General features: G+C 41.4%; 1 long non-coding RNA gene across 9 annotated transcripts; it reads right to left on the reverse strand.

The window, feature by feature from the left end:
• Nucleotides 1-5,662: 5,662 nt before the first annotated feature.
• Nucleotides 5,663-11,009, reverse strand: LOC124702837. 9 transcript variants are annotated; one of them, XR_007002722.1, is made up of 6 exons: nucleotides 10,170-11,009; nucleotides 10,001-10,082; nucleotides 9,252-9,894; nucleotides 7,766-8,444; nucleotides 7,613-7,672; nucleotides 5,663-6,809 (listed from the first exon to the last, which is right to left on the reverse strand). It is a non-coding gene; the product is annotated as an uncharacterized LOC124702837 (long non-coding RNA). The 9 variants fall into 9 exon arrangements; XR_007002717.1 differs by having other exon boundaries at nucleotides 5,663-6,081; nucleotides 6,713-6,809; nucleotides 7,766-9,894; nucleotides 10,170-10,990; XR_007002719.1 differs by having other exon boundaries at nucleotides 5,663-6,081; nucleotides 6,729-6,809; nucleotides 7,766-9,894; nucleotides 10,170-10,989.
• Between the last annotated feature and the right edge of the window lie 1,490 nt (nucleotides 11,010-12,499).

Below are 12,499 nucleotides of genomic sequence, written 5' to 3' on the forward strand. Positions count from 1 at the left end.
TTAATGAATAACTACATAGAGCATGTTAAAATTTGGTTTGCATGATTGTTCTCTCTAAGTCTAGATATTTTCTGGTTGAGGTGTTTGAACAACAAGGAGACGATGTAAAGTCTTATAATGCTTACAATATGTTTATATGTGAGTCTTGCTGCACCGTTTTATACTTGAGTTTGCTTCAAACAACCTTGCTAGCCTAGCCTTGTATTGAGAGGGATTCTTCTCGTGCATCCAAATACTTGAGCCAAAATCTATGCCATTTGTGTCCACCATACCTACCTACCACATGGTATTTCTCCGCCATTCCAAAGTACGTTACTTGAGTGCTACCTTTAAAATTCCATTCTTTGCCTTTGCAATATATAGCTCATGGGACAAATAGCCTTAAAAACTATTGTGGTGAAGAATATGTACTTATGTGTCTTATTTCTTAGTAAGTTGCTTGTTGTGCGGTAACCATGTTTTCTGGGGATGCCATCAACTTTTACCTTTGTTGAATATCATGTGAGTTGCTATGCATGTTCGTCTTGTCTGAAGTAAGGGCGGTTTTCACAACCAAATGGTTTGAGTATGCATACTGTTAGAGAAGAACATTGGGCCGCCAACTAAAGCCATGAATCATGGTGGAAATTTCAGTTTGGACATAAAACCTCAATCTCTTATGAGAATATTTACTGTTGTTGAAAAGCATTAAAAGAGGAGTCCATTATCTGTTGTCTATGTTGTCCCGGTATGGGTGTCTAAGTTGAAGAATGATCAAAAGCGAGAAATCCAATGCGAACTTTCTCCTTAGACCCTTGTACAGGCGGCATAGAGGTACCCCTTTGTGACACTTGGTTGAAACATATGTTATGCAATGATAATCAGTGTTAACCCAAGCTAATTAGGACAAGGTGCGGGCACTATTAGTATACTATGCATGAGGCTTGCAACTTATAAGATATCTTATACATAACTCATATGCTTTATTACTACCGTTGACAAAATTGTTTCTTGTTTTCAAAATGAAAAGCTCTAGCACAAAAATAGTAATCCATGCTTCCTCTGCGAAGGGCCTATCTTCTACTTTATTGTTGAGTCAGTTTACCTATTCTTTCTATCTTAGAAGCAAACACTTGTGTAAACTGTGTGCATTGATTCTTACATGTTTACCTATTGCACTTGTTATATTACTTTGTGTTGACAATTATCCATGAGATATACATGTTGAAGTTGAAAGCAACTGCTGAAACTTATATCTACCTTTGTGTTGTTTCAAAGCTTTCTACTAAGAACTTATTGCTTATGAGTTAACTCTTATGCAAGACTTATTGATGCTTGTCTTGAAAGTACTATTCATGAAAAGTCTTTGCTATATGATTCATTTGTTTACTCATTATCTTCATCATTGCTTCGAATCGCTGCATTCATCTCATGTGCTTTACAATAGTATTGATCAAGATTATGATAGCATGTCACTTCAGAAATTATCTTTGTTATCGTTTACCTACTCGAGGGCGAGTAGGAACTAAGCTTGGGATGCTTGATACGTCCCAAACGTATCTATAATTTCTTATGTTCCATGCTACTTTTATGATGATACTCACATGTTTTATACACATTATATGTCGTTATTATGCATTTTCCGACACTAACCTATTGACAAGATGCCGAAGAGCCGTTCTGTCGTTTTCTGCTGTTTTTGGTTTCGTAAATTCTAGTAAGGAAATATTCTCGAATTGGACGAAATCAACGCCCAGGGGCCTATTTTTCCACGAAGCTTCCGTAAGACCGGATGGGAGACGAAGTGGGGCCACGGGCGCCGCCACACCAGGGCGGCGCGGCCTAGAGGGGCCCGCGCGGCCCTAGCGTGTGGGGCCCCCGTGACTCTCCCGACTCCGCCCTTCCGCCTACTTAAAGCCTCCGTCGCGAAACCCTCTGTACCGAGAGCCACGATACGGAAAACCTTCCAGAGACGCAGCCGCCGCCAATCCCATCTCGGGGGATTCAGGAGATCGCCTCCGGCACCCTGCCGGAGAGGGGAATCATCTCCCGGAGGACTGTTCATATCCTTCCAAATGTTTTCATCAAGATCAACCTGTTATATAAGAGACAATACATAAAAGTTAGGAGCTCCTTCATTCTGTACTTCAGCTGGAAATTAAAGGAGTACTACGAGCTTGGTAATCATGCAATGCAAGCTCGGCTAGCAAGAGAAATACCAAGATATTATCGTTATTTGAAAATAAATAAAGTAAAACACAAAGCCCACCAGGACACTATACAGAAGTAACCGATCTTAATCCCGATGCACTCCCGATGCAGTATCCTACGGAAGCATGCATGGTCCTTATGCGTAAACAAGGTTTTGCTATGCATTCCAAGCAAATAGTGACAAAAGCATTATCGAGCAGGAGTTCTCACATTCAAGTACTTCAAGTACTAAGATAATCAAGCAAGCATTGCATCACCTAACGAAAGCTAGGCAGACAAGCACTAAGCTAGCACAAAACAAGTATCCGCTCAATTCACAACAATAGAAGCAAGAACAAAGCATGGAAATTGGTGCCAACAACACTACCAAAGTTGTTTTTTCGTAGTATCATGATAATCTGTATTCTTCACCTTAGATGTAACTATAGTTATTCACTATGATAATTACTAACAGTTCAAGGACAAGAACACCGAGATAGCATGCTAGCAAAAACTTTCAAAATCTTAATAACATCAACCATGCTTTCAAAATCTTATTTATACAAAGCAAAAACTTTGAGCATTATGCCTAGTTACCGTGTTCTAAAGTATATCTGAAAGAGAATGAGTGACAGATACTTTTTTTGGTAGCAGAATGCATATAGGAAATTCAGTTTTAAAAAGACAGAGGTAGTACGCTGTAGACATACTGAGAGCAACGGCAACCGCAACATCGCTCGACTTCACTAGAATGTAACGGGAACTAATGCTAGCTCTCTATAAAGTCTCACTAATCCTCGTTTCTAACCTAGTGCTCTTTCCGTAACTTTTTTCTTCAATGAAATTGCAATATTCCCATGCCGATGTTTCTCAATCGTGATATTATCAAAGGGAGATCATTTAACGAGATAATACCCGCATACGTGTCACAAGAACCCATATTGGAATTGTAAGAAGAACATTGATCGACCCGAAACAAATAATGGTTTCTATGAGCATGCCCGAAGATCAATACCTCATGCAATTTAGTATTTTTTATTGACAGGGATGCTTCAGCTTTGACCAATGAAACTAAAGATAGCTGCCAAGAACCGAAACAAGATGAACCAACATTTATGATTAATTTAAAGGTGGATAATCCAAACAGATATGACATGGATGAAAGGACTGGCATGCTCGGTAATGGAACTAGATGACTCGCAATAGTTGGGGAGACAGAAGCGTGCACTACTTGGATGGCACATCCGATGAACAATGTATGCATCCAAATTTGTCCTCTCGCATTTTTCTTTCTAATTGGTCCTCGTGCAACTAATGGACATATAACATAAGTCCGAACCCTTTCTTGAAGCATGAGCAAGATGTTCATCAAAATCATGTCTTAATAGGATAACGAGCTTTTTTTTTTAAGTTTTTGGAGCTTGAAGTGTGAGCCTAACCGAAAGAAGCCAGGGGCTACCGGTTCAAGAAAACAGTGTGCATGCTTACCGGTAACAAAAATCTATCGGCTTGTGCATTGCCCTCTTGCAAAACTATAGCCGCGACAGAGCTCAAAGCATTCACAAATCAAACAAGAAACCACCGCAAGCATGAAGCCAAACCCCCGCTCCTCTAGCACAGCAAGCACCGACGCAGGAGCAGCCACCGCACAACCGCACTGTGCGCGTCCATCGCAAATGTTGTACCTACCGCGCCCGCACCCCATGGCCGTCGGAGCCGCGAGCTCCCGGAGGTCCGTCGCGGACGCGCGGCGACACCAAGAAACCCCAGGGAGGAGGGGAAAAGGGGAGGAGGCGCGAGGACTCACCGGGGACCGGTCGCCGGAGGAGGATCTCGTCGGCGTCGTCTTGATCTCGCTAGTTCTTTCCCCGCCGCCGCCGCCGCCGCCTTTCCTCGCCGCCGTCGCCGCCATTGTGTCGCCTTCGTCGTTTGTTCCTTTTTCACGACCGAATACACGGGGTGGACCTCGTGGATGAGAATACCGGAGTGTGCAGCTTACCGGGTCGGGAAGATCTGGGATGGGCCGGGATGTTACACAAAAAAACCAGAGAAGTAAACAGCCCAACGGGTAACTTTCGGGATTCTGTCGTGGGCCGGTATTTTACCCTCCCAAACCCAAAAATACCAGACAAGTAAACAAGGCCTGATTGTGGATTCCACGCGCCCAATCCCAGGCTTCTGCCGCCGGCCGGGAGCTCGCCGCCGGCGCATCCCTCTCCACCGCCCCCTACGCCCCGCTGACAACACATCCCGCGCTGCTGCGCCCCCACATCCTCCGCGGCCGACCCACACATCCCGCGCCGCCGGCCAGGGAGCTTCCGCCGCCACCGGTTCTGCGTCGCCGGGCCCCAACGACGAGATATCTCGCGGCAACGACTCTCCGACGACGTTCCTCTATGCGCCTCCATGGAGGTTCCCCGCGAGCCGCACCTTCCGGCGCTGCCTGGCTGCTCAGCCGCCCTTACCAGAGGACGGGCGCCTGCTGCTCCGAGGTCCTCTGAAGCCGCTCGACCTCCAGGTCCCTTCTCCTCTGCTAGTATGTGCTCCTTCCGGCCGGTAGGAAGCTGGCCCCGCCCTCTGTCTAGAGCGCCCCGCACCAATTCTTGCTCCGCCCTAGGTCGTTCTGATCTGCTGCCTCTAGTATGATGCCCGCCGCTGGTGGGGAGGCACGGCTGGACTCTCTCAGCCCCTCAGATTTTTCTTGGAACTAGTAAGAGTGCACGTGCAACGCACGATCAATTTAGAAATCATGAAGCTAAAAAAATGTATATTAGTTACCAAATAACTAATTTGAAGATAAGCAAAAAAAAATCATCTACATAATAAGTAACATTATCTGCCTTGTTTTCTGATGAAGAACCACTTCACGCCACCAAGAATTTCACACTCAATGGCAGAATTTTTGTATTTAGCTTTATTCTTATCGTACTTAAAAAATGGGACCAAAAATATCTTCCTCCGTTTCATTACCATCCTGCTTATGCATTGTACATCATTGACATAAAACGTCTGTGAGTAAAGTGTGTACAAATGAGGAAAAAATCAGTACTTGACATGGTTTGCACAAAATCCACACAAGGTTTTAACCAATCATAGTAAGGCTCATTTGATTCATTGCCAGGTGGAACATATAGATATCTTGGGCTTGCTGACGTGAGCGGCTGTGTGGTACCAGTCCTCGGCTACAAGTTGACTTCCCATGTCTTGATCCTCTCTGCCCTCAGGAGTCCGGAGTGTCACAATCTGCTCTGATGCTCTTCATACTCTTGGAGATGGGTCTTTCTCCACATAAAACTAGATTTAGATGTGCGCCTTGGCACACGATCCCATGAAATTCGTTAAGATTTAAATTTTGTATAACAATGATAAACATAAGGTGGAAAAATGATAATACACTTTTTAGATTTTACAAAACAAAGTTGATAGGATGAAATTAGGACAAAGCACACGAAATCACAAACAGTGTGGCTCTCTCAAGAGAGAGACAAAAGAAAAGAAGGCTTTGTGAAACATATATAATAAGCTGATAAAATGAAGCGAAGTGAAGGTCATAAACATAATTACTTACATTACCAAAGGAGAAAAGAGAGCGGCACAGGGACATGGTATTTGGCTAAACCACGGGATTGTCTAGAAAACAGAAGTTGCCTACACCTAAGGACCAGCAAACACCTAGCAGAGAAACATCCTCCATGGTCAAATCGAACTTGCACTTTTGTAATTGATAGGAATTTTCTGATCTTCAAATCCTTTTTCAAATGTTGTACTACATGTCCCCCAGATCAGCAGGTATGCCTTCAAATAGATCGATTGTTTCATGTGTAGCTTCATCTGCATCGCATTGGCCTAGAGAATGGTTATTGCATATGATGTTGTAGATCTGGTTAGAAAATGCAACCCTCCTCGTTGAGGCTGCAAGACACAAACCCCTGTTAAAAGTTCATTCTGTCTGTTTGTGACGCTTCTAATTTACTGAGATTTTGTCTAACTTCCTCCACAAGTTCACTGTAGTGAATGGGAAAAAATGGGTAGAGAAGGAAATGGGGAACAATCTAGGGCATCATCGAGCATAGACCAAGAAATTTCCAAGGCCAAGAAACATAGGCTGTCTACAGAAGAAAGAATGGCAACAAATGGACCTGGACAACTACACATTGTATAAGACGCGTTTTGGCCCATCGAAATATATTTAGTCTAATCCGCAAGATTTTATGAGACGGGATCATACGTTCTCTCTAAAAAACATGAGATCATATGTATTCTAAAGAAAAATAATTTTCTGCACGTACAATAATATATAGCAAGCTATAAATATATCATTTCATAAGTATATCACTTTAAAGATTGGCATCAATGACAAGAAACAAAATGTTAGGAAAGTGAGACAAAACCTCAATGACTATTTGGACACTGAAATAGATAATAAGTACCGTTCATATAAAAGTTTCTAGAGATCAGAATCGATAGCTTCATAGGTACATAACATAATTTGGTTGAAATAATGCGAAAATTCAGATATTTAAGTTGAACTAACTGAACATACCACATCTGATATGTACCTGATCCAACATCCAGAGCACACTTTCTAGGCTACAGATGATCCTCCAGGAGCTCCAACCAGCAGAATCCTCAATATTAACCTGTTAGTGAATCTGATTCACTTTGACATTTGTAGTAATAAATAATGAAAAATACAATATTGCATTAGGTAATTTCAACTGATAGCATAATTCCAGTATACTCTACCAGTCAACAGGGTCAGCATGTCCCAGGGGATGAGCAAGAGACAAATAGTGGTCTGAAGGGCCATGCCAACAGTGCAATTGATCTCAATTTTAGCGTACCATCTTCTCTGGAGAAGCTCAAACCAAACGAAAAGAGCAGATGGTCCAACTACAGAACTTCTTTTTCATTACTTCTGTAGTTCAGTAAATTTTGCTTTTTATTTAAAGACATCCTCTAGTTAAGCATATGAACTAAACAAATTGCTTACTCATTTTGGAAGCAGAGCCATACCCAACAAGTCCGATAAGGAGTCAGAAATCTGTTGGTCAAACCCAGCTTAGTCTTGGATTGAGTTGGGTCATTTTTTAAGTTCATATCACAATATGCAATTATTAGTAAAAAATCAATAATTCATACATGCATAGAGCATTATGCTGGCAAAAGAGGCAGCGTTGGAAATTTTGTGGTATTGGAAAATTCTAACCAACTTGTTGCGTCTGGAAAAAATCTCACGAGCAAAATAAAAGGTGCAAATAAGTAATCCCAAAATGGTCTATAAAACATGTTGATCAGTATAGATATAAAAAAGGAAGGTGATTGTCATATGCGTGCAAGCATTTAAATGACAGCACTACTAAATGAAAGAATTGACCAGGTAATAAAATCAACATGAGATTATTTAACGAATATTCTGCAGCTACTTTAGAAAGTGGCATACCTTGTCTGCCGAGCCAGTTACGACAAGCTCCTCCCAGTGAACAAATTTCAGAGTTGTTATCTATAAGTTCAAAATTTCCCATGTTATGATTAACTTTGAAAATATATGGAAAATAGTAAATTGTGGATGCATCAAAGCACGAGAGTGAAAGACCTTGTGGTGCACATGATTTGACCAGATGGCCTATCAAAGAGCAATAATATCCATGAACAAATCAGACTACATATCGATGTCCCCAATTGCAATAATATCCTGTAAAACCAATACTTAATCAGACTACACCTACAGTCCATGAATAAATCTACGTTTGCTAAGCCCTGGTCAAATGAACGCACCATGTTGCCAACCCAATGTAAATGTAAGCTGCACGAGGAACCATCTATCCAAATACCAACAGAAGTGTACATGCATTGAATATAATAACATATTAAAAGAGGAAACCATAGGATTCATGAAGAAAAGACAGGTAACCAAAGTAACAGAGCTTATAAACTTCAGATTGGCCAAAGAAAAACATCTTCTCTTGACAAATCAATCAGGCTATAGGGGGCTAGATTCTTAATTAGTTCTGGCAAGATTGCATGAAGTGTATTGGAAGTGCATTTCTATATAAATATAAACCATATAATTTATTAGTTGGCGAAAAAAAACTCATTATAATCATGTTACACCTGAAGCAAAAGAAATAATAATTCAATTGGATCCATCGAAATAGAAAGAGAACATATATTATGAAATCAATAATAGTAGTATGCACATAACTTTTATCACACCATTATATTTTAGTGCAGACATCCTTCGCAACCAGCAGAACACACTTCAATAATAGAACCTGCACCTTATGGCAATCATCCATAATCCATCAGTCTCTTCAGCAAGTTACAACCGAGCGAACATCCATAAAGCAAGGGGATCGTGCTATAATTCAAAAAATGTTACAGAGCCACACATGCAGCAAGAACATGCCGAGGTCACACATCAAGCAGGCCAGATGAATCAAAAAGGTTAAAGTTCAAGTGGCAGCCACTGTATATTATAAACAGCTCTTATAAATGGATATTGCAGCTAGGGAGAAGTAGAAGGAAAAAGATATTTTTTCAAGAAATGAAAGTCTTCAATCAGAAAGTCCCAAGGCATAGGCAGGAATGGTTTTCCTGCAGTTGTGTCAGCTGAAATCACGTCAATAGCCAGGTAATGTGTTTTTTCAAGTCGTGAATTTACTGGAAGTCTGGAATTAAGATTTATTTTGTTACTTCCATTTGATTATGTGATGAAAATATGATTATCTTACCCAGTCATGTTCTTATTGATTAATGTTTTGATCTGTAATGCTCTTACCATGCATATACACTTTCCAGACAGTTGTGGGGTGGATCTTCTTGAGCTGCAAAATCTAGCACAAAGGGAACGATGACAATCTTTTGTTGATGGGCAAGGTCTACCACTTTAATGTATAAGCTGCATTTATTTGGCTAAATAATGAAAAGATAAAAAATTGGTGTATACTGTGGACTATGCTTTGAAGGAGCTAGGGGAAGGGCTCTCGCCCCAGGAGGTGAAGTAGATTAGCCATTCTTCATTTTTCTTGCTTGATGGCTGCGGGGATTGGGGGAGGCGTGATTGGCGCTAGGGGTTTCACCTTGGGGTCTGGTTTTGTCTCATGTTTCCAACCTTCACGACTGTCCAGCGTCGCAGTCCGCCGTCACCGTGCATCCAGGTACCTGATGGTAATGAGACCGCCATAGATGTAGCAGTAGCCAGAGATACCAGCGAGCGGGACTTGGACAAATCACAAACAAAATCAAATCTCACACATCAAATTTTAAAAAGTACTGCAGGAACTTAAACCAGGTCAAGCATGCCACAAGAAAAACAGGAAACCAAATGTTGGAAGTCTGACACAAATCCATTGGTCCCAAATTTAAATCAACCAAAGGCGGACTATTCTATTAGGAGTTGTATTGTCAAGAACAACCACACAATCAGCATATAGTTTCAGACGCTTCAGAGTTAAAAGAGAGTTGCATGGTTCGACAATAATGTCACTCATTTTCAACTGATTTGGAAGGCACAATATGTCTGGACAAACTTAGCATATCTGCTATAGAATATATAACAAATAATATGATTTGCCAATTCTACAGATGGTTGTAAATTTCCCTATTTATGGTCAACAGGTGTTGAAATAATACCTTGGGGACAAATTCAAAGTGCCCGCCAGCAAAGACATATTTTTTGCAGCACTCCACATTATTGTAAGACAACCATGACCTGAAATGAAACTGAAGGGCACTGATAAGAATAACGAATCAGAGACAAAAGCATACAAATGTCATCCTATATTCAAATAAAGAGCAAGGACAAATCACAAACAAAATCAAGTCTCACATATAAATGGGAAATTTCTACTCTTTAGAACAACACTGTTTTATTTTTCACCTACAGCTATTGGGTGCAAATGGACCGTGACCTGTACGAAAAAAATGGAAATTTCCAACATTAATGATGGGTACTGTAAAGAGCATGAACGAGTAAAAGAAAAAGTAGAGCAACAAACCTTGCAGTAGGCAATTTCCAAATACAGGGACTGAAGATTACACTTAACCGAATCTTCACCGCAAGCAATTTGAAAACTGAGAAGTTCGGCAGTATTAGAGCAGATCTGTACAATAGCCAAATAAAACTGCTAGATTTCTCAACCGATTTAAAGCATAGAACTATGGACAAAAAATTAAATTGATGAGAGAAACAAATAGGTGGTATCATGTATAATCAGGGGCATAACCAGAAGCACTGTGCTGCTTAACTAAAAAATGAAGATACAGGAAATATATAGAGAGAGGGAGATAAAGGAACCGTCCTTTGGTGTGAGTAGGGGGCGGAGGTCAGGAGCTCCGACGGCCGTTCTTCACGATGAACCAACCGCCCTGCCGTCGGCCAGATCGACAGCGAGGAGGAGCATCCTGGCCAGGAAATCGCCCATACCCGCGAAATCTCATAGGCACCACTCCTCCCGAGCCCCCACAGCCACGTGGATTTCGACCAACCACCTCGTGCACATCGGAGAGGAGGAGATGAGGACGAACTCGCCGGCGACGGTTAGAGAGCTCGCCGACGAGTTGAGGCCGCGGATGGCGGCGCAAGGGAACGAAGGCCAGCCTCGACGCGAAGGAGGAGAGCGGGAGGGGCCGCTTCGTGGGCGAGGAGAGGTGCGCGAGGTGGCGGCTGGGAGAGGGAGGAAGCATGGCAGGGCGCCGTCTCTGTGGAGAGCGCCGGCGGCGGATCGAGAGAGGAGAGGAGGGGCAGGTGAGATGCGGGAGGGGGATTGGGAGGAAGATATTTTCTCAGCTCAGCCAACCATATAACAACATGTGGCCCAATCCGTGGAGGAGAAACGAGGCCAGCGGCCAGCCCGGCGCACGCCGAGTGTCCTACCGTGGATAGGCTAGAATTGCTCCATGAGTATGCAACGTTTATACCTTTAGATGTGCCGCGACAAACAAACAGATTAGCTGAAATGTTACCATGTTCAAGAATATTGTGAATGATAGCTACACAGATTGACAGATGAAATGAGTGAAGAAAAGTTGTTGTCCTACTATTGTGTAGTTGTTGCCAACAACACTAATGTTGTTAATCGTTGACACGTAAATGGGAACCTAGGAGTGAAGGGAGCGAGCTCTCTTTTCAGAATTCATCTCCTGGTCCCTAGTTAGACATGCCATGGATGATAACATGCAGAAAGGATTCAAATATCCTCTAAATTCACCCGACTCGACAGATCTCTGAAGTGCTCTACCACAATGAATAAGGATCATTTCATCCTGTAAAAAATATTTATTGAAGGAAGTATGGAGGACCTATGTAGTCGGCAGAGCCGAATATCCTAGAGCGTATATGTGAATGCGATGTTAGAAGAAGGCCACCATAACAATATGCACTTGGCGATTACAATTTTAGATTTGTTTTACAACTGCATCTGTTTTATAACTAATTGAAAACTTCCTAAAATTCTGGCGCAAGAGCCTAGATGCTACTATGTACAATATATATTTTTATATATATTTGAAGATAGAACTATCTTCATTTTATTCAAATGGAACAACTACATATGATTCAAAATTTGTTTCATATTAATATATGGGTATTTCTAATCTAGCTTCTTAAAAAACATGGTGTCTCTAATTGATTAACCATGTCATAGTCATAGACTCAGTATTAAAGCGCAATTATCCCAATTAGAGTTCAGAACAGAAGGTCTGTATCGAACTATGGAATTAGCATTTGTTGAACTATGACTCATATATTCAACTAAAAGAACAGTAAAACTTACAACAATAGGATTTTGAGACTTCATTGTTACTTTACCCCATGATAACCACACATAGTCAAATACATGACCTTGAGCTCAATATACTGTAGAAGCATAGTTACTTTCTCCATTTGTGCTCCAGAGTTGAGATAGAGTACTTCGCTGAAAGAAAACATAAGCCTCTGAAGGTGTATGAAGACCATCTCTCTTAAACGATGATTCATACTAAGGAGTGTCCATAGTATCATCTTAGTGTGGTAATGTTTCTCAAGTTGTATTATGTCGCCGCATAGATAATCTTGTTGAAAAAAAAAGATTAATTTTTAAATATGGTTATAATTGGAAAGTAGCTTTGCTTTGTGTTCCGCTAGTAGAGATGCAATCCTGCAATTGGCACTAATATGTTGGTGTAAACTATTGAAAAGCTGAGAAAAAGGCATAGTTAACCTAGGTACTTCAGAGCTGAAGTGGTACCTGAATGGTGATATAAACTGCAACTAACCTTCATAAGGTATTGTGGAATTTCCGACAACTGATTACTTACTGCAAATTATCAAAACACACACAACCGGATG

The sequence above is a fragment of the Lolium rigidum genome, chromosome 3, assembly GCF_022539505.1.
Source record: "Lolium rigidum isolate FL_2022 chromosome 3, APGP_CSIRO_Lrig_0.1, whole genome shotgun sequence".
Taxonomy (NCBI): Eukaryota; Viridiplantae; Streptophyta; class Magnoliopsida; order Poales; family Poaceae; genus Lolium; species Lolium rigidum.